The sequence below is a fragment of the Callithrix jacchus genome, chromosome 17 (assembly GCF_049354715.1).
Source record: "Callithrix jacchus isolate 240 chromosome 17, calJac240_pri, whole genome shotgun sequence".
Classification (NCBI taxonomy): Eukaryota; Metazoa; Chordata; class Mammalia; order Primates; family Cebidae; genus Callithrix; species Callithrix jacchus.
Genome location: NC_133518.1, coordinates 43,151,001 through 43,175,422, shown reverse-complemented (window position 1 = coordinate 43,175,422; position 24,422 = coordinate 43,151,001). Strand labels below are relative to the sequence as shown.

At 41.8% G+C, this 24,422-nt stretch overlaps 1 long non-coding RNA gene across 3 annotated transcripts in view; it reads left to right on the top strand.

The window, feature by feature from the left end:
* Positions 1–19,921, top strand: part of LOC100895947 (uncharacterized) — a 31,052-nt gene extending 11,131 nt beyond the window's left edge. For 2 of the 3 annotated variants that reach the window (XR_013528605.1, XR_013528604.1), the window contains exons 2-3: positions 1,963–2,076; positions 19,645–19,921. This is a non-coding gene — a long non-coding RNA (uncharacterized LOC100895947). Of the gene's footprint in view, positions 1–1,820; positions 2,077–19,644 lie in introns of those variants that run through there. The other variant, XR_004735662.3, reaches the window with a different exon arrangement.
* The last annotated feature ends 4,501 nt before the right edge of the window (positions 19,922–24,422 follow it).

The following is a 24,422-nucleotide window of genomic DNA, read 5'->3' as shown; positions in this document are numbered from 1 at the left end:
CCCTTGGGATCCCAGAAGCCTCAACCCACAGTATTTTAATTAGTTGGGGATAACCCTGCATTTCCCATTAGACTGGGAGCTCCAAGAGGAAAGGGATCGTGTCTTCTCTATCAATTTATATTCAATAGTATCTAGATTTAAAAAGGAGGCTAGGCACAGAAGCACAGAGGCTGGGATCACGCCTGTAATCCCAGCACCTTGGGTTGCTGAGATGGGCAGATCACTTGAGGTCAGGAGCTCAAGACCAGCCTGGCCAACATGGTGAAACAACATCTCTGATAAAATATAAAAATTAGCTAGGCCTGGTGATTTGTGCCTGTAATCCCTGCTACTTGAGAAGCTGAGGCAGGAGAATCACTTAAACCCAGGAGGCAGAAGTTGCAGTGAGCTGAGATGGCAACACTGCATTCTAGCCTGGGCAACAGAGTGAGACTCTGTCTCAAAAAAAATAAAATAAACAGGAGAATGAATGAATGAATGAAATTATGATAGTCCATGTCTATAGGACATGGCTTCCAAATGGACAAGAAGACCAGTCAATTATCCATCCACCCATCCCACCAGAGCTGATGACACAGCGATAAATCCTTCCTCCCTAGCTTTTCCACACTCTTCAAGGACAATCACTCTTCTACAAGTAGTCATCCTGTACCCTTCTGTTTTGTCTGAATTAACAAATAATATTTTCCCTAATTTTATTCACAAAGAGGCCCCTTACTCTCACCATTAAACTGTCTTCTAATCACAATACAGCATGAATTGTTTCTGGGAGAGTCTTCTAGAAGAAACGTGTTCTCCATAAACTATGATGCTTATAATCTACACCTCCTGATCTGGCCTCCAGGTGTTTAATCCATCTCAGTTTTGGGTTTGCTCACCTCCATTCACTGACTGCACTTACTACACATTCTGAATGGGCTGTTACACCCCCAACTCCAATTCTTCACATTAGAGATTTGAGTAGGGTCATAAAGATTGATGGGTATCAGTTAAGCAAAGGACATTGGGTAAATATTGAGCCTGGGAAAGCCAGGGACTTGAGCTCAATTTTTAGAGGTCAAAAACAGTAAAGAAATCTGAAATTCAAGAAGCTGATTCCTAGGCAAGTACAGACATCCAAGGGTTTCATGTTCCCTGTTAAGGCAAGACTGGAGGCCTCAGTATAGATGAGCCTGAGTCTAAGGATGTCGATGCTTATATGGTCTTACTGAGCTGAGAGAAAGATTAAAGAGGGACACAACCTCAGACTAGCAAAATGTTGAAGGGGTAGGTTCTTTGGGCCCTGGTATTCCAAAGAAACTAGCCAAACGCAGATTCAAGTTTCAACATTGTCTTTTTCTTTGTATAATTCCTATCTACATTCCAGTTTATTTTTCAACATGCCCCCTGCCCGTTACTGAATTTTAAGCTTCATGAGGGCATATTCACTGCTGTATCCCCAGCACCATCGCCTAGAACAGTGGTTATCAATAAGCATTTGTTGAATCGATTAGCAACAGATGTATATATGGGTAGATGGATGTGTGAACAAATCTGTTTCCATCCGTTGTACAGCGCATACTCCTAGTCCCCATGATAATTTGTGATTCTCTCTGTGGTAGGTCCCATTGTCCAGCCACCTGCCTCTTGGTAGCTCTGAAGGCCCTTAGTCATTTGGCTTAAAAGCCCTAGCTTTGGAGACTAGCTTCTTATTAACTAAGCCATTGCACCACTTGTTCTTGTAGCCTTAAATTAATTTGAGTTAATTCTTAACCGTTTCCCTTCTGTACATGTGTCACTTAATGGTTTGCCTTTATCTGATTTTCTCCAATTCTTCCTGTGCATTTGTGGTTTTCTACAGAAGCCCTCTAGCCAAGGCCTCAGGCAGCCCTACCAGATGAATATGGGTACTTGAGTTTTCTAGGAGGTCTATTCTGCCCTGGGTCTCATCCAACTGATATCCATCTAAACATTCCCACCCAGGGTTATTTATGCTAGAGGAAGAAGAATGCCCTTTCCAGAGCCAGTTCTTGGGGAAAAGAGGAACTGTTGATACAGCCAGAGCCGGAAAAGAAGATTACTCTGTAACAGCTAAAGGTTAGTGACATACTTTTTCTCCAACTTAGTGAAAGCTGTCTATGTTTGCTTTCTTTCCCATGAATTCCACTAGAGTATTTTCTCCAAATAACCCTTGGAACAAACGGATAGGAAAGATTTTAAACCAATAGAATAAGCTTCACGGAGACCAAGAGTTTATCTATTATTGATTCCCCAGCATTTAGCATAGTGCCTAACACGTCAATGCTCAATAAATAATTGCTGAAGAAAGAAAAGAAAGACAGGAGGAAAGGAGGGAGGAAGAGAAAGAAAAAGGGATTGGAGATGGGTATGAATGCAAAAAGTGTCAATCTATTATTCGGCTGTCATGTGATGATAACCGTCTTGTTTTCAAAGTTGATTGGGTATATTACCCCTGCTATCTGGAATCGATAAAGCAATTGAAGTCACTTCATAAAATGAAGAGTGTATTTATAAAGATAAAATAATAGTAGATAAGCAGAATAACAACAAAAAAGGGTATTCTTCGAAAGTTAGTATAAGCAGTGATCATATTATAAGATAAATTCAAAACTCTGTAACATTAACAGCCATTCGTTCTGTGTCTATGACAGTTCTCAAAAGTGAATTAAAACAGTGAAGAACTTTATTTTGGTGGATAAACAGGTGTTTTGTGGATAAATGCAAGCTGATCATGGTGGTGATAGAATTGACTGCAACTGGTCCATTTGGTATTTAGAAAAGGTCAACTAATCAGGAACGGTGCAATGAGGAAATTTACAAATATCTAAGCTTCCTGCCATTGAGCAAAATTAACCACATAGTAATTTAGCAAAGGCTCAAAAATATTTCATTGTCTGTCAAGGAATAACGTCTTAGTGCAGGGAAAAAAAGATTAAGAAAATTAGCATTTTTTTTAGTATCAGTCTTCCATTTATTTGAGATCATACTTCAGGTCCAGCAAGCCAACTTTAAATGACATACAGTATACATGGCAAAAGAACCCACGCACAGTGGAGATATAAGCAGGTAATTAAATATAATTTGTACAGAGTCAGGCTCTTAAGACTAAGGGATCCTTACTGCAGCAGCCCAGGTAGCAACGTGTATTAAAGTCCTCAAGGTTAGGAAAAGTTACTATATTTGTATATTTCCTTAATTTGGGAAAAATAAAATGTAACCTAGGAGAAAATACAAAAACAGCTCCAAAGCAAATTCTGAAAAACCTCCCTTGTAACACTAGCTTGGCAAAGATTGCATTAGTGAAGCATATAGTTCGGTGAGTTGAAGTGTTTGCTGGACTAATTTAGACTACCATGATTAGCACAACTGTATAAAAGACAAACCAACAAACACTGTTAGTAATATAAGCAGACCATGGCTGGTGATTACCAAAACAAATAAATGTAGCATCTTAGCTGCTGTGGGTTATTCCTAAAGTTATAAGATGATTAAGGCTTTACCTGTACATCAGCTTTACTTGTGAAACTGACTAATGAAAGTGTCTAGTGAGTCCCAAACTTCAGCCAGTAGAATTTTTGCCCCACCTTGTACCAACTGTGCTGCTATTTAACGTGTTTTTTCTTTAATAAAAAAACTTTAACTTAACGTTTTTTAAACTCAGTGGACATTACTTTCTAAAACCATCTCGAAGAGGCATTCTTTGGAAAACATGCCAATACCAAAGTTATAACAATAATCGTTAAGTTAAGACTATTTCAAAGTAATTCTATGAGATAGAGACATGCTGATAGAGAAGAAATCGGAATCCTTAGAGCTCGTGGGAAAATGTTGAGGTAAATCATCTGCTCAGATTAAAGTTTGCTCTTTGCAGCTTTATTTAAGAAGCAAGTTAATGTTTACATGACATTGAACTTCAAAGTCCAGGCAATAAGGAGGAAAAGAGAATGAGAGAAAAGCAGTTAATGTGTGTTTCCTCCTTGCTCCGCCCAACCCATGGAAAGGCAGAGGGGGTTGCAGGGGAGCAGGGTGGGGGACAGGAAACAGCCACTGGAGGGAACCAAAGCAGGGGGTTAAGGTTTTATCTTATCAGAGTGCAATAATGTTTTATTAAGTTGTAAACATTTATCGTGCTAAGACACAAGTACTATGTTTCCTAACTCACATGACAATTATTCTTGTTGGAGTTTCAGTATCTTTAAATAATAATCCTTTTCTCTACAGTCTCGGTGCGAAACTCTGTGCCTTAATTCTCTTTGAAGTGATGCAGTCCTTGATCGTGTTGTGTTTTTACAGTGATACTCTTGGTTTATAGGAACAAAGTGTTGTTTTTGGGACAAAGTAAGACTTTATCTATAACACAATGAAAAGATCCTCTGCTTCATTATTCTTTTCAAGTACTTCCTTTCCAATTCCTCCCTCTTGAGAGGGGTGATGTCACTTATTCCTGACTTTTCAGTTAAGCCATGCTCATTGATGGCACCAGCAGGGCAGACAAAGGGTGAGGCTTTGCCAGATGGACCCCTGGACGAGGAGGCATCTTTCTAGGCTCCTTCAAAAGGGACCTCCATGCCTGAAGCGAAGTCCCTTTACCTGCATTTTAAAATCTTGTGATGTAGTTTTTGAGGTGTGTATAACTTGATACATTTAGAAATATTAAGTTCCATAAAAGGTCCCTTTAAAATCAGGCTCTGTAGTTGACAGGCCTATGTGTTCTTAAAAGGGTGTCTGAAAGAAGGGAAAAGAAGCTGAAGAGATGTTCTCTTCAAATGAAAAGGCAGGGTGAGATTTAAAAAGCTAACTGCCTCTTTCCTCAAGGAGGTGAGGCATAACTCCTCACTCCCTAAGTGTGGGCTGCACATAGACTTCCTTCCAAAGAGTACAGTGTGGGAAGTGGGGGAAAGTAACCTGACAAACACTATCTTAGCCAGGCCATCAAGGTCAGTGTCAACAGCGGTGACTGATGTTGATGGTCTGTACCTTGATATGATGTGATGAAAATGGCACCTTACCTCTGTGGTCTTTGTCCCCCAAACCCGTGACCCCAGTCCAACCTTGAGAAAATTGTCAAACTAAAATTGAAGGAAATTCTATAAACACTTGAGGAGCACTTCTCAAAACTGTCTGGGCCATCAAGAAAACAAGGAAAGTGTAAGAAACTGTCAAAGCCTGAGGAGCCTAAGGAGACATGACAAGCAAATGGAACGTGGTCACCTGGATGCTTTCCTAGAACAGGAAAAGAATGCTAGTTAAAAACTAAGGAAACCAAATACAGCTTGGACTTTAATTAATATTACTATACCTGTCTTGGCCTGTTAGTTGTAAGAAATGCACCATGCTAGTGTAATACATGAATAACAGAGGAAACTAGGTATTGGGTATACAGGAATTCTTTATACTGTCTTCCCAACTTTTCTCAAATTCTAAAAACTACTGTAAAATAGAAAGTTTATTTTTAAAATGCATAAAGCTAATTGCCAGAGAAACTACTGATTGGAAAACTACTGAGACTCTGTGTCTTGCAATCTTTCCTGAAACCTCTTGAGACACTTTATAACCACATGTAGAACTAGGTCATGCCTCTGGTGGCTGCTGCACCAAGATTAATGGGGAAAGATTCTGGTTGTATAGTCTAATGCTTGAAGTTCAAGATGGGAAGGTCAGAAGAAAAGGTAAGATAGTTAATCATTTCACACACACATATATTCATCATTCATTCATTCGCACACTGCTACACAGAAACAGTGACACCCTCTCTCCCAGTTCACCTCCTTCCAGTCTCCTTCATGGACTTCTATGTGTCTATCCATGCTTAAAGGTGGTATTTCTCATACAGTTTCATGTGCATAATAACCTACATTTTTCTGTCCTCAGCCTCATCTACCACTTACTTGCCAATGACTCTCAGATCTGGAGAGAGATCCATCTGTCTACAGCCATCACCATTTGAGTATCCCACATGCACAACACATCTGCAGTGGCACTTAGCACCTCCTCAAAACTTGTTGAAACCACTGCTGTTTTCGTAATCTCTCTTTCTGTGAATGATATCACCACCACCACCACCATTTACTCAGATCAGAAACTCACCCTGGACTTTTTGTCCATCTCAGAAAGCCCCTCAGCTACCAAACTGTGTACACACTCTACCTCCTAAATGTTTCCTGGATCTAGGCCCTTCCCTCCAACCTCAGTACCTTAGCCAGCTTCTTATCATGTCTCATCACAGAGCCCCTCCCTGGGGTCCTCCAGCCCCCAGGTAACCCTCTCACTACCCACACAGAGAGACTCTAAAACACAGCCTGACCGCACTACTCCTGTGCTGACAGCCCTCTGAGGTGCTCTGTCACCCCTGGAATGCAGCCAGGCTCCTCTGCCTGGCATACAAGACCCCTCTTGTCATTCCTTCCTCATATCCTTTAATGTTTCCAAATTCATCTTCTGCTTCCACCAAACTTCTGGGGATTCCATTTCCCAATTTTTTCCCATGTCCTACTCCTACTTGGTCTTCAAAATTCAACCCAAGCTGTCTTTGGGAGGATTCTCTGAGGCCTCCAGACCTCCTCCTGAGTGCGTTCATAGGTGCTCCTCCCCACCTGCCTCCCTTCCCCCAGCCATGCATAGCTCTGGCACTGCACTCTCCTTTCATTCAATAATTGGCTAGTCGAAATACTACAAATACAACTGTGAACAAGCCACAAAAGAAAAAAATCCCGCCTTTTGGAGCTTTCACTCTCTGCACACTGGTTTTCCTGTCTTTTCCCCTTGAAGGTGATAACCATTCTTTATATGCTTCTTAAGCACTTAGCATAATGCCCAGTACATGGTTGGTGCTCAAAATTATAGATGAGTATGTGAAGGAAGGTCCCTGACTGTGTTCCTCCCATCCTTCACGCCATTCGATGATAGGAATTAGAGAAATGCCTTTAACATGCTGAGGAAAAATAACTTGAATATATCACTCCATCCCTCCCCACGTCCTTCTCCCAAGTGAATTTTATTTCCCTTGGATCAGCACATGTTTAGTGACTCATAACCGCATGTCTTTCTTTGAGGGTTTCCACTTGCCTCTGGAAAGAATAGTACTGCCATAATCAGTATTACACATGTCACTTGTTTGTTTTTAACTTTAAGAATCAAGCTATATAATCACAAAGGATTATATTTCTAGGGCAAGACTTTCAAGTTATAAACTGTAGTGCCATGTAGCAGTGATATTAAGGGACCCAGAGGTTAGGGACAGGGGAGGAGAGCAGAAATGGAAGGTTAATTTTCTTATCTTGCAAAAATGGACGCTTCCAGATACTGTGTTACATTGATGTGTCAAAAACTAGAATCCTATACTTGAACCTCTATTGGTTTTCATTGTACAGTCTTTGGTACTGTTTGGATTTTTTTCATCAGAAAATTATAGAAAACTAGTTGGAATAGAAAAATAATGAAGGCTGGCTGGGCACAGTGGCTCATGTCTATAATCTCAACACTTTGGGAGGCCAAGGTGGGTGGATTGCTTGAGTCCAGGAGTTCAAGACCAGTCTGAGCAACATAGTGAGACCTTGCCTCTATAAAAAAAATTTGTGCATATACTAAATATTATATATATAAAGTATGTAGTAATAATACATTATTATAGTGTAATGTATACATATTATGTGTAATATAACATTACATATATATATAAATTATGTAGTAATTATATATAACATATAGTAATTTATATAAATATTATATATTATATACTTTATATACAATGTTATATAATAATTTATATGTCATATAAATCATGTAATAATTTATATATAATATATGTAATGTTATTACATATTTATGTATGCATGTATTTTTTATATATATAAAATAATGAAGGAGAGATAACATATTTATTGTGGAAGAAAGGTGGCACAGTTACCAGGAGGTTGTTTGAAGAGCTCCTTCCTCTGGAGTCACAATGGGCACTGGGAGGTGGACGCGTCCAGTGTTGACTGTAGCCAGTGACCTCAGGGAGTTTGTCTGGCCTGGCTTCCAGCTGACAGCTTTCCCATCAGTGCTGAGTCACTGACTGCAGTTGCAACTGATGTGCTTCCTTGACAAAGGGTACCATGGGACATCCTCTGCCCTTGGCCCCCAGAGCCTTGGGAACAGATTCCTGGAAATTCTGAGCAAGGTGCTGGGAAGTCCATTGCAACCCACTTGCCAGAAAGCCTTCCTCCAATGATGGGGGATGTACGGTGGCTGGCCATGTCCCTCTTTGTCCCTTTTCTGATGATGTCATTCTCCTCTACCCTATGGAATTGTTGGAAAGAACACAGCCTCCGAAACCAGAAGACCAGGATGAGAGGGTGTCCAGGCCCTGCCTTGTTCAGGGACCTGTGTCAGACACTCAGATTCCTTATGCTTCTGTTCTCACCACCCTGCCCAAACACACTGTTGTGGTTTGAATGCTCCCCTCAAAATTCACATGGAAACTTAATCCCCAATGGGGCAGTATTGAGAGGTGAGGCCTTTAAGAGATGATTGGATCATGAGGGTTCTGCCCTTATAAGTGGATTAATCCACTCATGGATTAATGGTTAATGAGTTATCACAGGAGGGGAACTGGAGGCTTTACAAGACAAGGAAGAGATCTGAGCTAGCATGTGAGCATGCTCCGCCCCCTCTCCACACGATGCCTGGTGCCACCCTAGGACTCTGCAGAGAGTCCCCACCAACAAGAAGGCTCTCACCAGATGTGGCCTCTCAACCTGGAACTTCCTGGCCTCCATAACTATAAGAAATACATTTCTTTCCTTATAAAATACCCAGTTTTAAGTATTCTGTTATAAGCGACAGAAAATGGACATGTACCTTCCCCATGTCTCCAGATCTTTATAAGGATCGAAGAGAAGAAATATGTAGAGTTCCTCTGTGAGCTCAAATATTATTTATTAGTAGCAGCATCTCTTTGAACTTTTGCTTATAAGATCTTCAATTCCAACTCCATCACGAGTCACGACATCATCTCTAAATATCTCATTTGCTTTTCTCTTGGTGCATGCACCACGAAATGGCTGACACAGGTGGATGTGTGCCTTGTGGAAAAACATGGCTGAGATCCCTAGGGTGATTGGGCAAAGGCCTTAGTTATGTTCCCATGTGAAGAATCTATTTCACTCTAGGCAACTACTGGACAAATTCAGGCTATTGATTATGTAGCAGAGAGAGACAGAGACAGAGAGCTGGCTAGCCCAAACGTGTCACCATCAAATTGTGTATAATGAGGGAATGTCTTACATTGTCGTCCCTATGGAAGTTTGTAGCCCGAGTACAGCTTTCACCTTTGCAGCTGATGCCTATGCCTGCTTTAAGAATGACTGTGTTTGGGTTTGTTTTATTTTGTTTTTATTGCTCACACGCAAATGAGAAGGAATTACTGTATTTTTGTGTGGGTATTTGTGTTGGCTTCGATGGTTTTAAGAGAGGCTTCAACATGGGGCCATTCTCTGGATTCCTTTGGCTGCAGAGCTGAGGCTGAGCCTGAAACTGAGGCTGAGCCTGAGGCTGGGAGAAAGTTCAGGTGTTTCCCGTTCATGGGTTTGAGCAGAAGAGGAAGGATCCAAGAAGCACTGATCTGTCCAGGAGGCTGCTTTCACCAGCTGATGAACAAGTGTTTGGTGATCACACGTCTGTGCTTGGAGAAGATTCTTCTGGGAAGGCCTGTGAGTCAGGGCCCCTTGGCTGGGGGACTTCAAATGAGTCACTATGCTCTCTGATGCCTGACAAGTAAGTAGAAGATAATGTGCTTGCCTTCAGTCTGGAAGATGTGTGACCCTTTGGGGAAGAGGGTCAGCAGCGGGGAATTGTGTCACTAACGTTTCCTTTTCTGACCCGTGGCCTTTCCTGCAGATCCATGTCAAAAACCACAACTGAGCAGCTTGATGTCTCATTTTTGCACCTTATCTTGTTTTTCTTTTTCTTCCTAAATTGAATCATTCAGGGCTCTTGATGGTCTCTGAAATGAGTTGAATTTTCCTAGCCTGACATTCAAATTCTGGCCCCTTCCTATTTTCCCATTGAGAGTGCCCTGCTACTCCAACCAAATTCATCAGCTGGCCATTCCCTGAGTGTGCCTAGTGAGCAAGTTCCACCGTTGCTCACGTTTCTCCTCTTGTCTGCGTGCACCCCCACCCTCTCCCCTCAGACCTCACCTTCTCTTTTTGTATAAACCTATGGAAATTCTGCTCCAGCCCCATAATACTGGGTGGCAGTGGCCCCTTCCCCAACTACTGTAGCCCCTGGCAACTCCTCCCAGCTCTGAGCCCCACAGCTGTAGTCACACCTCCAAACTTGGCAAGGGCTCTCGCTGGGCACCTCTCCTTTATGTTGCTCACACACAAATGAGAAGGAATTACTGTATTTTCGTGTAGGTATTTGTGTTTGCTTCGATGGTTTTAAGAGAGGCTTCAACACGGGGCCGTTGTACTTTGCTGTATTTTCAGAGCTTGGAAGGGGCTATAATGTGTAATCGGTGTTCCATGATATTTGCTCTAGATAAGGATGAAATGATCTGCCGCCCTGAGCAATGCCCTGAATGCTTGTTCCCTGCAGATGGAGTTGGGGAGGGAAGCCAAAAGAAGAAACGCACAGGGCAGCTCTGCTTATATCTCTTCTGTACTGAGGTTTCAAGCAACATTAGCTTAAGAAAAAAGATTCTGTGCTGAAAATTTGAAAACCACTGGAAACCACTGTTGTTTCTATGCCTAATTGATAAACTAGGGGAAATTCATACCTGACATTGACAAGCGTGTCTGTGGCACAGATAATTCATCAGAAAAGGAAGGATAGAGAACAAGTGTGAGCATTTTACATGGCCCAGGAAAATAATACCTGTCCTGTAGAAAGGGGTTTCTTAAACAATGAACTTGCCAAGATCATCTAAATTCTGGAAGTTTGCATTTTGGGTCACAAGAGGTCACAAGTGATTGAAGCTCCACAGTGGGTTCTACAAGGGGTTAGAGACCTGGCTCCTTTGTAAAAGCCTTAGCAGGCATTTGAGGGCCCCAGGGGACAGTGTAAAGCCCAGCCTCCTTGTTTGCTCCAGTAAAGCGTTGTTTGGATGCAGGAGACAGACTCCAGTGCTACCTACTAGCTCAATGAATAGGCGACTGGGGTTGGCATGAGGTTTTAGGTAAAGGAGACCTAGGACAGCAAGTCAGGCTCAGCCAGGCCCAGGAAACCAGCACAGGAGAGTCACTCACATGGCTGGTTGCTCACTCCAGGCCCACTGCCTCCTGCTTCTGTCTGCCTGTCTCTGCCGTGAGTCTCCTGTGCTTGGCATCTACCAGCCCAGAGTCCACAGGACCTCATGGCTCCAGAGCCTGCTGCCATCTGGATGGCTGGCCACAGATGGCCTGCCACTCAGATCACATTTGTGAGAGGGAGGCTCAGGTTGACTGGGCACAGCCCCTGCTGCGTCCACTCTCTGCCTGATCAGTGAGAGGAAAGGGTTATCACAGGGTCAGGAAGCACTGACAGGGCTGGATGCAGAGGGTGGATGAGTAGAGCTCAGGCTGCCAAGACAAGGGCAGTGTGGGTGGGGAAAGAGTGCCTAGCCTTGCACTGACCCCTTGCCTAGCACCCGCACAGACCCAGAGACACCTGGCCCTGCAATTTGTAGGGTTCTGGAGCACTCCCTCACTGTGTAAGCACAGTAATACTGCAGTGGATGTTTTCACAGCCAGCTTCCACCCATGATTGTAAGGTTCTCGCTTCCTGCTAGGGCTGCAGTCTAGCTTCCCCCATCACAGTGTGGATCTTATAGCTTAGGATGGAATCTGCTTGGCCAATGTTTCAGCTTTGACAACACAGAAAGTCAGAAAATAAGCCTTCATACTCAGTGGGGTTGCCTCTTACATAAAAGATAGTGTCTAAAGTCAGCACACACAGTGAAATACATGGAATCAAAATGTCTCCCGAAAATCCTTTAAATCACCCATAAAGAATGGGTCGCATACATCTCTCAGGAAGCTTAATGCAGTCATTTTCTTCTAGCACTAGACAGACCATGTTTTTTGACTGACAACCAGGCAATGTGGTTAGTTTGCATTCAGAATCGTGTTTTATGAAAAATCTTTAGATTCCTTCTCAGGTTAAAAAAAAAAAAAAAAAAGCTATGTGCTAAAGAGGCCCACCATAACCTAGAACCCCAGGGAAATGCAGGTTCTCTCTGAGGCATCTTCTCATGGGAATGTGAGAGGGATGCCTTCAACATTAAATCACCTGCCTGCCTGTCTGCCTTTCTCTCTCCCTCTCTCCCTTTTTTCTTCCTTCCTTCTTTCCTTCCTTCTCTTCTTCCTTCCTTTCTCTCTGGCAAGGATATATTGTTAAATTGCCACAGGTTAGCTGTACATGGGATGAGATGTCACTGTAAGAGGACAGTGTCCCTGTCTGTCCCTGTCCCCTTCTCGCACATGGAGATGAGGTACTTTCTGAGGCAGGGACGCTGGCCTGTGATCTGCAATGCTTCCCTCATCCCTTCCCCAGCCTCTGTCACCACATATCCCAGCCCCACCCCGCCATGCACTACATCCTGCTGTAGTGACCTTTGATTAACGGGTTGATTCTAACCCTGCTGTGCTCAGTTCCTCTACCTGAGAAGTGAACTTTAACAAAGAAGGGGAAAGGGTGCATAAAAATAAAACACCTGATTTTGGACAATTAGCTAGATATGGAAGGCTAATCTTTCAGATCATCTTTCTAAAAATGAAAAGATGGACTAGATCACTGACCATTAAACTTGGCCATCCATCAGAATCACCAACGGAGCACAGAATTGGTTCAGTAGCTCTAGGGCAGATCAGGAATCTGCACTTCTGACACTACCACCTCTGCTGCGGCCACCTCTGCCAGGTCTGCCCCACCCAATGCTGGTGTTACCTGTCAGCCAGAACCACACTACAAATCCCTGGAAGGGGTGCTCTGTTGGAAGGCCTTTGTTAGAGAAAGAGCCTCACTGTCCTTCATGCATAAACTAAGGATAATAGTCATGTGTTCCTGTTACGTAGATTTGTTGTAAGCACTAAATGACTTAATATTCATAGTGTTCAGAACTGTGTCTGATACAAAGTAATTGCTATACAAGTGTTTTTAAGTAACAGTAATTTTTAAAGTCCCATGCCAGTTATCTGTCAGCAAACTCTAGTCCTATACCTCTAGAACAAATGACATCAACTTCCGTAAATACAGGTGAAGTCCTGGCCTGAGATGCAGCTGAAAGCCTGGGTTTAGATGGCTGGAAAACAAAATTAGAAATGTGAATGTTTCTCATAATTTTTCCCGGCCCCGGAGCACAGATAACTTACAAGATCAGGACTGCATCTCCTATTGCAGACTGCATGATGCCCTGGGCTGGGCTGGAAGAGGCAGGAACAGTCACAGGCCTTCCATTGCTGCCGCCTTGACCACTGACAGCACAATTCTTATTCCCACAACATGGCCCGGCTAGCCTCAGATCACCTCCCAGAGGTGTCTCCGCTGAACTCTCCATGATACGTTGATCCCACTAGTCTCTATCAATCACATCCCCATGCTGTTTTATTACACGGTAACCACTATTTAAAATGACCTGATTTATGTGTATCTGTTTATTATGCCTTCCCCACTAGCATGCACATATATATGTCTCGTTCTCTACTACACCCCAGCACCTATCACAATGCTGACACATAGTAGATGCTCAATAAATATGTATCGAATGTATGAACCACAATACTGTAAAGGGTATGACATTGAAGGGGAAAATACCACATACTCTTTCTGTTTTACCTATCATCCCCTTTCTCTCTCTTATTCCTATGAGTTGAAAGCTGCTTTCTGAGAGCTGGTAGTCTGAAAGCAGACAGTCCTGTGTTGGGATTGCTAACCACCAGAGAAGGACCCCTCCCAGCTTTCCTTTGAACGCTCTCAGTCTTGCCTGACTGCTGGCTGATGGCATTTGTCTTAAAGTATCAGCAATGTACAAAGGGACTGGCTGGTGCCTAGACAACCTTTATTCTCAGAAATATTCACATACTCTAAATGGGAGGTTTTGGCTTAGGTTTCAAACCTAACCAATGACTCCGTTAAAACCCAGGCTTCCCACTGAGAGCAACTGACATGGATTTCTATTTGCTTCTCCTGACCAAAATTTACTGTTTTATACAGAGAGACAGAACATGTGGTGGGCATCTCAGTAGTTCAAATCAAAGAAAGAAAAACACCTCTTAATTATAGGTAATAGGTTAATTTTTAATATATATTTTTCCTTTATTTTTTATAGAGATGGGGTATCACTGTGTTGGGCAGGGTGGTGGTGAACTCCTGGCTGAGAGCAATCCTTCCACCTCAGCCTCCCAAAGTGCTGGGATTACAGGTGTGAGCTACCACCCTTGGCAGTAATAGATGAATTTGCTAATACAACCAACCCAAATTTTTGTGCAGTTTCTCACTTGGGCCACTGGTGGCCTCTGGGCAGAGATCCTACTTTGTGGTGTAGGATTTTCCCACATGATAGGACATTTAGTATCCCCCATCCCTGGGGAACTAAATGCCAGTAGCCCCCAGGAGAATTTGCGACATCCAGAAAATGTTCCCAGGCATTTCCAAAGACCTTCTGATGGAGAGACTGCCCATTTGAGAACCACGAGTTAGGGAAAAGTAAATTCCTTCATTTTACTTCAAATGGGGTGCGTTAGCATCATCTTGCTTGAGCAGCTTTAAAAAGTTAATTTCTAATTATATAAATAACACATTCTCTTTGTAAACAAACACTATAGATAAATCTGAAGTCTCCTTTGATGCCCACTTCCAGTTCCAGGCACTCCTCGCTTCTCTGAGGAAGTCAGAGTAACTGACCTGGTTTCTACCTCCAAGACCCTTTGCTTTGTGTTTACATATAGATGTAGGAACCTGCATGCAAGTATAATGGAGTGTTGTTGGTGTGCATTTGTGCTGCATATTTCATCTACGACTTGAATTTTTCACTCCACAATACTTGGCAAAGGTCTTTCCATGTCCAAACATGTAGAAATGCCTCATCCTATAGCTGAGTAATATGTAATGGCTGCACAGCATTTTATCATGTCAGTGGGCCTCTTAGCAGAGAGCTGCAAAGGAAATCAGTTCCCTGGATGCAGCATTGCTTGTGGTCTGGTCACAGGACTAAATCAGACAAAAGCTGAGGTCATTTTGAATCATCCCCTCCAACCCTGCTGCAGTCCACAGAACAAAGCAGTGGTTTGACTTGAATTTGTACATAGTATCTCTAACCCAGCTCTCTGAGTCTACTGCAATGAATCAGATTCCATTTCATTCTTTAGCTTCTAGCATGGGATTCTTAGTTGATAAATTATGGTTCTAAGGGAGCAGGTTTAATGATCCCCTTCATCCTTCAACGAAATGCATAAAGAAGAATGTTTACTTTTATGGGTAATTACAGGTCTATGAATTGAGCACTTAATATGAGGCACCTTCATCCCTTATCTCAAATCCTCATAACAGTCTTACACAGTAGGTATTACTAGCTCATTTTTACAGGGATGAAAACTGAAATTTGGAGAGATTACATAATTAGTCTAAGGCAAATCAGTTAGTAAGTGACACAGACCCAGGGCTTGCTTTCAGATAGTAATTATTATATATTATAAAATAAAATTTAATTTAAAATAAATTATATAATTTAAAATAAATTATTTAAAATGAATTATTATAAAATAAAATTTAAAATAAAAATTAATACATATTAATTTATGTATTTAACAATATTCATTGAATGTCTGTCATGTGCTAGAAATGGTACCAAGCACTAAGAATACATCAGTAAACCAGGCAGCAAACAAAGCCAACAAGCATATGAAAAAATGTTCAGCATCACTAATCACTAAAGAAATGCAAATAACCACAATGAGATATCATCTTATACCAATCAGACTGGCCATTATTAAAAAGTCAAAAAATAAAAGATGCTGGTATGGTTACAGAAAAAAGGGAACACTTATACACTGCTAGTGGGAGTATAAACTAGTTCATCTACTCTGGAAAGCAGTTTGGTGATTTCCCAAAGAATTTAAAACAGAACTGCCACTCCACCCAGCAATTCTATTATTATACTTAACAAAAAATACCCAAAGGAATATAAATCATTCTACTGTAAAGGCATCTGGCTGCATATGCTTATTGCAACACTATTACAATGGCAAAGACATGGAATCATCCTAAATGCCTATCAGTGGTGGACTGGATAAAGAAAATATGGTACATAGTCACCACGAAATACTATGCAGCCATTAAAAAGAATGAGATCATGCCCTTTGCGGTAACATGGATGGAGCTGGAGGCCATTATCCTAAGGGAATTAATACAGGAACAGAAAAACAAATGCTGCATTTTCTCACTTAGAAGTGGAAGTTAAACATTGAGTTCACATGGACACCAGGGCCTACTTCACAGTGGAGGGTAGAAGAAGGGTGAGGGTCAAAAAACTACCTATCGGGTACTATGCTTGTTACTTGGGTGATGAAATAATATGCACACCAAATCCCCATGACATGCAATTTACCTATGTAACAAATCCACACATTGTACCCTCTGAAACAAAAATAAAAGTTGGAACAAAGAGAAAATGAAACAAAGATGAGATCTTTGCCCTTCTAGATGCTAGAGCTGACATTCTAGTAAGGAACACAGAGGTAAACGAACAAACATGTCCTATCTTTTAGGGAACATTAAGTACTGTGAATGAACATAAAGCAGAATAAAGAGACAATGAGTTGCAGAAGGGCTTTTTAAGAAAGGGTGTTGGATAAGGCCTCCCTGGAGTGACATTCAAGCAGAGACCTGAATGAAGCAAGAGAGTGGGCTGAGCAAAATCTCAGGTGAACCAGTGTTGCATGCAGAGATCAGTAGGTGCAAAGGCTCTAAGGTAGGACATTCTGGGTATGTTCAAGAAACATAAAACGGGTGGCAAGGTCACTTGAACTGTTCAAGGCCTAACATACCACTCCACCAGCAACTCCCCAGGTTGATTCTGAATGTGATAGGAAGTCTTTGGAGTATTTTGAACAGAAGGGTGTATGATCTTGTTTAAGTTTTTAGAGAATCATCCAGACTCCTATGTGGAGAAATGATTGTAGGTGGGGAAGAATAGATTTAAGGATGCAAGGTAGGAGGCTACTATAAAAATCCAGGGAAGAGAAGGTCATAGACTGGCCTAGAGCAGTAAGCTGTGGAGAAGGTAAGAAGTGATCAAATTTGGGTGTGTTTTGAAGGTAGAGCTGATAAAGCTTTTTGATGCATTGAATAACTTTTAAATAAGAAGAGCGGTTAAGGATGATTCTAACCTTTTTGCCTGGGCATCTCATTGGAGGTGGTGCCATTTACTGAAATTAGAAAGCCTGGTGTGGAGTAGGGAGTGGGAAACAAGTTTGGGGAGGAGTGGGGAATCAAGAATTCCGTTTTTGACATGTTACAATTGTGATGCCTGTTAGACTTGCAGATAAAAGTGTTGAATCAGCAAATGAATTCATCAGGAAAAGAGTCGAGGCTAGAGATACAAATTTGGGAGTCATCAACAGCTTGATGATCTTTACAGGTGTGGGATCTAATGAGCTTAATGGGAATTAAGTAAAACTATCTAGTTTATTACTTATTATGGGTAGATCACAGCACTTTGTGCTTGGAATATACCAGCAACCAAGGCAGACACGGTGATTATTCTAAGTGGTTTTCTTTGAGCCCTGCATGCCACCAGGAATGGTCTTGACTTTTGTTGTTAAACTTATTAAATGTTGGAGTGGAAGCAAGCTTACAGATGACCAAGTACAAATTCCAAAACCTCTCTCCAATTTACAGCTGAGGAAACTGAGGCCTGGAGAAGTTAAGTAATTTGTTAAAACCTAGTGTTCATAAGCCACGTATACTTTGGAGTTTTAAATAATGTTCAGTCCAAAGAGTGTATATTCTTCATTTTTATTTGTATTTTTCTTATACTCTAAGAAAGAAAGTTGAAGTTGAGTGGACAGTAAAAAAAGATGATTAGGCCTGTGAGAGATTCAACTGAATTCAATAAATAATTATTGAATGCCTATTGTGCTAGAAACTATGTGTATAAAAATGACTAAGAAGACAATTCCTACAATGGGAGAAAATATTTGCAAATTATATTTCTGAAAAGAGAGTAGTATTTAGAATATATAAAAACTCTTCAACTCAGTAATAAAAAAGACAAATAACTCAAGTGAAAAATTGGCAAAGGATCTAAATAGATATTTCTCCAAAGAAAATATACAAGTGGTTAATAAGCACATGAAAAAATGTTCAAATAATTGACCATCAGGGAAATACAAATCAGAACCACAATAAGATAACACTTCACATCCTCTATGATGGCTATAATAAAAAAGACAGACAGTGGCAAGTGCTGGTGAAGATGTGGGGAAATTGGAACCCTTCTACATTGCTGGTGGGACTGTAAAGCAGTATAGCTGTTTGAGAAGTAGTTTGGTGGTTCCCTAGAATGTTAAACATAAAGTTATCATATGACTTAGAAATTCCACTCCTAGGTATATACACAAGAGAAATTAAAACATGTCTACACAAAAACTTGTATACAAATACACATGACTGTAAACAAATGCTATTCATAGCAGCCTTATGCATAAGAGCCAAAAGGTAGGAACAACCCAAACATCCATCAACTGATAAATGGGTAAACCAAAGGTGGTGTAGCCACACAATAACAGGTATCCATACATACAGTGGAATATTATTCAGGAGAATTGCCTGGGAAGCTAGTTCAAGGTGAGAATGGAGAGCCAAGGACAGAATCTTGTGAAGCACCAACACTGAGAAGACAAGTAGCAAAGGAAGGTCTATGAAGAAAACAGATGGTCAGGAGTAAAAGACTGAGAGAAAGAGGAGTTGATATTATGGAAACCAAGGGAACGTCTTCCAAGAAGGAACTGCGTAACAGAGGCAAATGCTAGAGTGAGGTCGTCAGTGAAAACCAAGAGACAACCACCAAGCACAATGGACATCCATGACTGCAATCTGAATGTACCAGCTGCAAAGGCATTTCCAGAATAATTGAGGAAATAGGAGTGTAGAATGTGTGTATAAGATGATATTACAGATTTGTTGTTAATTTTCTTGTTGTGATATGATATGGGTGTGAAGGAAGATGTTCATGTTTTTTATGAAAGAACACTGAATTAATTCAGGGTGAAACGTTAGAATGTCTGTAATTTACTGAATAAAAATTTAGCAGATAAAATGGATGAGACAATTAAGGCAAAATAGTACCAATTGTTAAATCTAAGCAACAAGTGTCTATGTTTGTTATACTGTTGTCTCCAGTTTTTTGTCCATTTGAAAACTTTGGAAAATCTAAAGCAGCCACACAAACAAAACCTGAAAAGAAGCACTGGATCAGGCAGTTAGGAGAATCCTGGTAACACCTGAGAACGTAGCTGTGGTTGAGAAGTGGGTGTAACACACAGATTGTAGGGAATTTAAGGCTGGGGAGTGGGCACAAACCCTCCTGAAAGAAGGTTAGCCTGAAATTAAAAAAAAAAAAAGCTAGAGAATACAATGAGTATGAATTTTTTTTTTAATGCACATATCTGGGTTTGTGTACAGGTAGTGGGAAGAAACCACTAAGAAGCTAAAGGTGAAAGCTGTTGCTGAAAGAAATAGTAATTCAGAGAGGAAGAGAAGAAGAAACATGAACAAGAGCTCAGGAAGAGGAGAGGACACGTCTTTGAAGCTGGGGGTGGAAGAGAATTATTTGATGTAAAGAAAATTGAATGAGCATAAACCTGCAATGACAATATACGGAGTTTTGTTCCATCTCCATTGAGATCAGATGTCTGCAAGTCTATATGTTTATAATACTGAATATAACATCAGAAACAAAGCTGCAAAGTATTTCTCATCGGCTTCGTACATTTTGGCTACTGCATACTGTATTGTCATGATTGATCTAAGAGGACAGCAGTCATGTGGCTTACTGGATCAGAGGAAGTTTAGGGCAAGGAAGTGAATGGGTGGTAACAGGGAAACCATCAGGGGTAAAAGTGGTAAACCTTCCCCACTCAGGGAAAAGATGGGTGATTCACAGCAACCAAGACCACAGGAGTACTGGTTAAACCAAAACTCCAGTTTACTCTTATGAACTACCTCAGAATCCCAAGGGGTTTCCATCCAAGGGAGCAGGACAGTAGCATCATTTGGGGACTTCCAAGCATGGTGTTAGGTCATGAGAGCCAGGGAAGTGGGGAGCATCAACAGGCAGATACAAAGACCCTTGAGGTTGGGGGAGGAGGACTTTGAGCAAAGGGGATCAAACAGGTGGATTGTTCCTCCCACAGATTCTCGAAGACGGTGACTAAGGCTGTCATAGCATGCATAGTCTTCCTGTCAGCACAGGAGCTTTGTTTCCTGACCTATACCAGCAGAGATACAGATCAGTCCAGGATAATTATCCTCAGCCCCCGTTGGTTGAAGATTCCAAGCAAGCTGGGACCGAAACAGAAAATGGACCAATACCTTGAGCAATCTCAACAGAGCCAGGACCAGGCAGGGATCAAAATACCACTCTCCTTCTGAATAAAGAAATATCCACAAAAATTTACTTCGAATATCATATCATCTTGAGGCACTTCCGTGGCTCAGATTCTTGGTGTTGTCTCCTTTGTCTTTGTGCCCCAGACACATGTAACATTGTGTAAATGACACAAATGAGGACACCATTCTCTTGTCAGTGATTCTTAAACTTTTTCACCCAAAAGCCTCTAATGGTAGAAGAGAGAAAATGTTGATGCTGGGAACTTTAGGGACTTGCATCTAATCAATATTTCCAAAGCACAAAATTGATTCCATGTCTCTCAGTTACCTTAGGAACCCAGGTGTGCTTTGTATTCTAGTAATAGCAGGACAGGAGAACTCCATCTGTGTTCCACTTTGGCTGCATTTTAGTCGGCTGCTATTTTCTGTTGCTGCAGTATTAAGTCACCAAAAACCTGATGGCTTAACACATGGTTATCTTACAGTTCCATAAGTCAGAAGTCTGTCATGGGTTCCACTGGGCTAAAGGTGTCTGCAGGTCCATGTGTTCTTCTGGAGGCTTAGGGAGAATTCCTTTCCCTTCCCTTTCCAGCTTCTAGAGACTGTCCCCATTCCTTGGCTCATGACTTCCTTCCTCCATCTTTTTCTTTTTTTTTTTTTTTTTTTTTGAGACATGGTCTTACTCTGTCACCCAGGCTGGAGTGTAGTAGAACAATCACAGCTCACTGCAGCCTCAACCTCCAAGGCTCAAATGATCCTCCTGCCTCAGCCTCCTGAATAACTGGGACCACAGGTACATGCCACCGCACCTGGCTAAGTTTTTTTTATTTTTTGTAGAGATGGGGGTCTCACTGTGTTTCCCAGGCTGATCTAAAACTCCTGGGCTCAAGTGATCCTCCTGCCCTGGCCTCCAAAAGTGCTGGGATTATAGGCTTGAACCACTGCACCCAGCCCTTCCACCTTCAAAGCCAGCATTGTTCATTTCTCTGATTTTTCTTCATAGCCACATCTCCCTCTCACTATCTACAGTTGGGAAAGGTCCTCTGCTTCAAAGGACTCAAAATTATATTCTGCTTATTCAGATCATGCAGGATAATTTCCCCATCCCAAGGTCCACAATCTTAATTACATCTGCAAAGCCTCTCTTGCCATGTAAGGTAACATATTCACATGTTCTTGGAATTAGGACCTGGACATCTTTGGGGACCCATTATTCTGTCTATCATAGCTGCTATTGCAAGAAGCCCTCCTGTTATTCCTAGGGAATAAATTAAGGTAATTCTCACCTTCCTGAGAGGGTAGGCAGGCCTATGGTATTTCCAGACACTTCTTGTCATCTAGAGATCTAAGCTTTACTGTATATTGCTAAGAGTCATCAACCTCTCTTATATGAGCTACCAAGAATAGCTGAAAACATCCCTATGGATTTCCCAAGGACACCCCCAAGATAAGGACGACAACGTCACCCCCACTGAGAACTTCTGCTCAGAGGGGCGTGAGTGGAAGGCAGTGTCTGTCCCTGGAAGGGCTGCAGGGTCAATTTTTGGCTTACAGAGGCTGAAGAAATTTCTTGGAACAATACCTAGTGGGCTCCACTGCTCTAGATAGTGACTGTGATTTATCACCAGCTAAAGCAATCATCTCTCTCTAAGGCTCCTGTTGTTCACTCTTTAGCCATAATATACCCAAGGTGGGGCTCACCTCAGAGAGTCTCCACCCTGGCTGCACGTTGAAATCACAGGGTATCTTTAAAAAATACTGATACCCAGGTTTCACCCCAGAGAGTCTGATTAAATAGGCTGGGTCCTCTAGCTATTTTAACACTCCTGGTGATTAGCCAGAGCTGATAACATGCTATTAGGAGATTTTCTCTGTGAATAACCTTGACATGGGAGTGAGGGAGAGCTTAGTAGCATTGAAATAAACACTTCCCGTTGGCTGGAGAAATTTCCTTGTGAGCCGCTCCCCCTTTAATTTATCCCACTCTTTCTCCTTTTCTCCCTTCTACCCATTTTTGTTATAATTACTTAGAATTCATCATACAGTTCCCTTTCTTTCATCCAAACTCTTACTCTGTTGCAACAAAGGTAAGGATGAAAAGGGCAGCACAGCTGACAGCTCCATGTTTTTACTTCCTCTTGGTGTAAAGTTTTACTGAATAAAGGGAGTGTTACAGTGAGATGCTCCGATGAGGGGTAAATAGGAAATAAGCCAATGCCCAGCTGGGCTCAGCCTGATCCACTCCACATTGCCAGCCATCAGACTTTCTGGAAAGCACAGGCTAAAGGCACCCTTACTGCCTCTCAAACTCTCCAGGTTTTTTTTTTTTTTTTTTTTGTGGTGTAATGCTCACATCTGAAGAAGGCCAAACCTCAAGCGTTCTCTGTGTGCCTGTACATTTCAGTCTCTGAAGGAAAGCACTGTCTACTATGAATGTTTTATTCTGCCATCTGCCAGGTGGAAATTAGTGAGGGAAAACGGCTGGTTCAGCACATCCACCACTAGCTTTCATAAAGGACGAACCAAAGAACTGTTTCTCATTATTTGTGAAGCCTGGGTTTCAGAATGGACTGCTTATATATTCTCATGAAAATTACCAAAGAATATTAAAGCTAGTTGTCATTGGTTTCAAAAGCCACACAGTTGACGAGTTACATATGGGTGGGCTGCATTTCTGCAGCCATGAGAATTGTAGTTGTGCATCTTAGACTACATGCTTCTAGTGTTATGATTAGAGACAAAATGAGAGGAGGGAAATCATTTCCTTGTCCCAAGGTGGCTGGGTGATGTGCTTCTTGGTTTGAAAAATTAAAAGTATCATTTAATTGGTAGCTAGAGGAGCAATAGTTTATGGCTCATTTGAATCCAATATTAATTCATTAAGACAGTCCTAGCAGCTGGGTATAGTGGCTCACGCCTGTAATCCCAGCACTTTGGGAGGCCAAGGCAGGCAGATGACCTGAGGCCTGGAGTTCAAGACCAACCTGACCAACATGGAGAAACCCCATCTCTACTAAAAATACAAAAACTTTGCCGGGCATGATGGCACGTGCCTGTAATCCCAGCTACTTGGGAGACTGAGGCAGGAGAATCGCTTGAACCTGGGAGGCAGAGGTTACAGTGAGCCGAGATTGTGCCATTGCACTCCAGCCTGGGCAACAAGAGCAAAACTCCACTTCAAAAAATAAAAAATAAAAATAAAAAAGAAAGTCCCGACTTAACTGGACAAGGCATAGTTTGATCTGAGTATGTATAGAGCTGCAAAGGCATGTACACACATATATATTTCTATTATACATAGTCTGTTAGTGTATATTAGCCTAAGGGATGACCATGCTGTGTAAAATACATCATACATGGGCCTATATGCTCTCAGACTCCTTCCTCACCCTTCACCTGCTCTGCTCTTTGTCTTACCAGTGCCCACCCTTGCAAACAGATTTCTCTGGCTCCCAGGTCATCTAGGCCCCACCTGGGCTCAGCCAATGAGAAACACTGGAGGGTGGGAGGAAGGAAAAGACTCAGGTTTCTCTCCCTAAGCCTCTCAGATGTGGATGGTGCCTCTGATAGTAGCAGTGGCCTGGCTCCAGTCCCTGGCAGAAAGGCTGCCACAGTTGTGGCTGTCTCAGTGACCCTAGTCCCTGGGCATTTGTAACACCATCTTCTCAAATGGTTCCTTCAGTCCAGGATTGGGAGTGGCTTCCTGCTGTCACTACTCTAAACTTCTCAGATGCTGTGTCACCTGTGTAACCAAACACATTTTCCTTTAATATAGATTAGCTATTAGTAGATTCTTAATTATAGTTGTGGTTGCCAATCTATTATTATTTGTGATTATTTGTTCAAAGGGT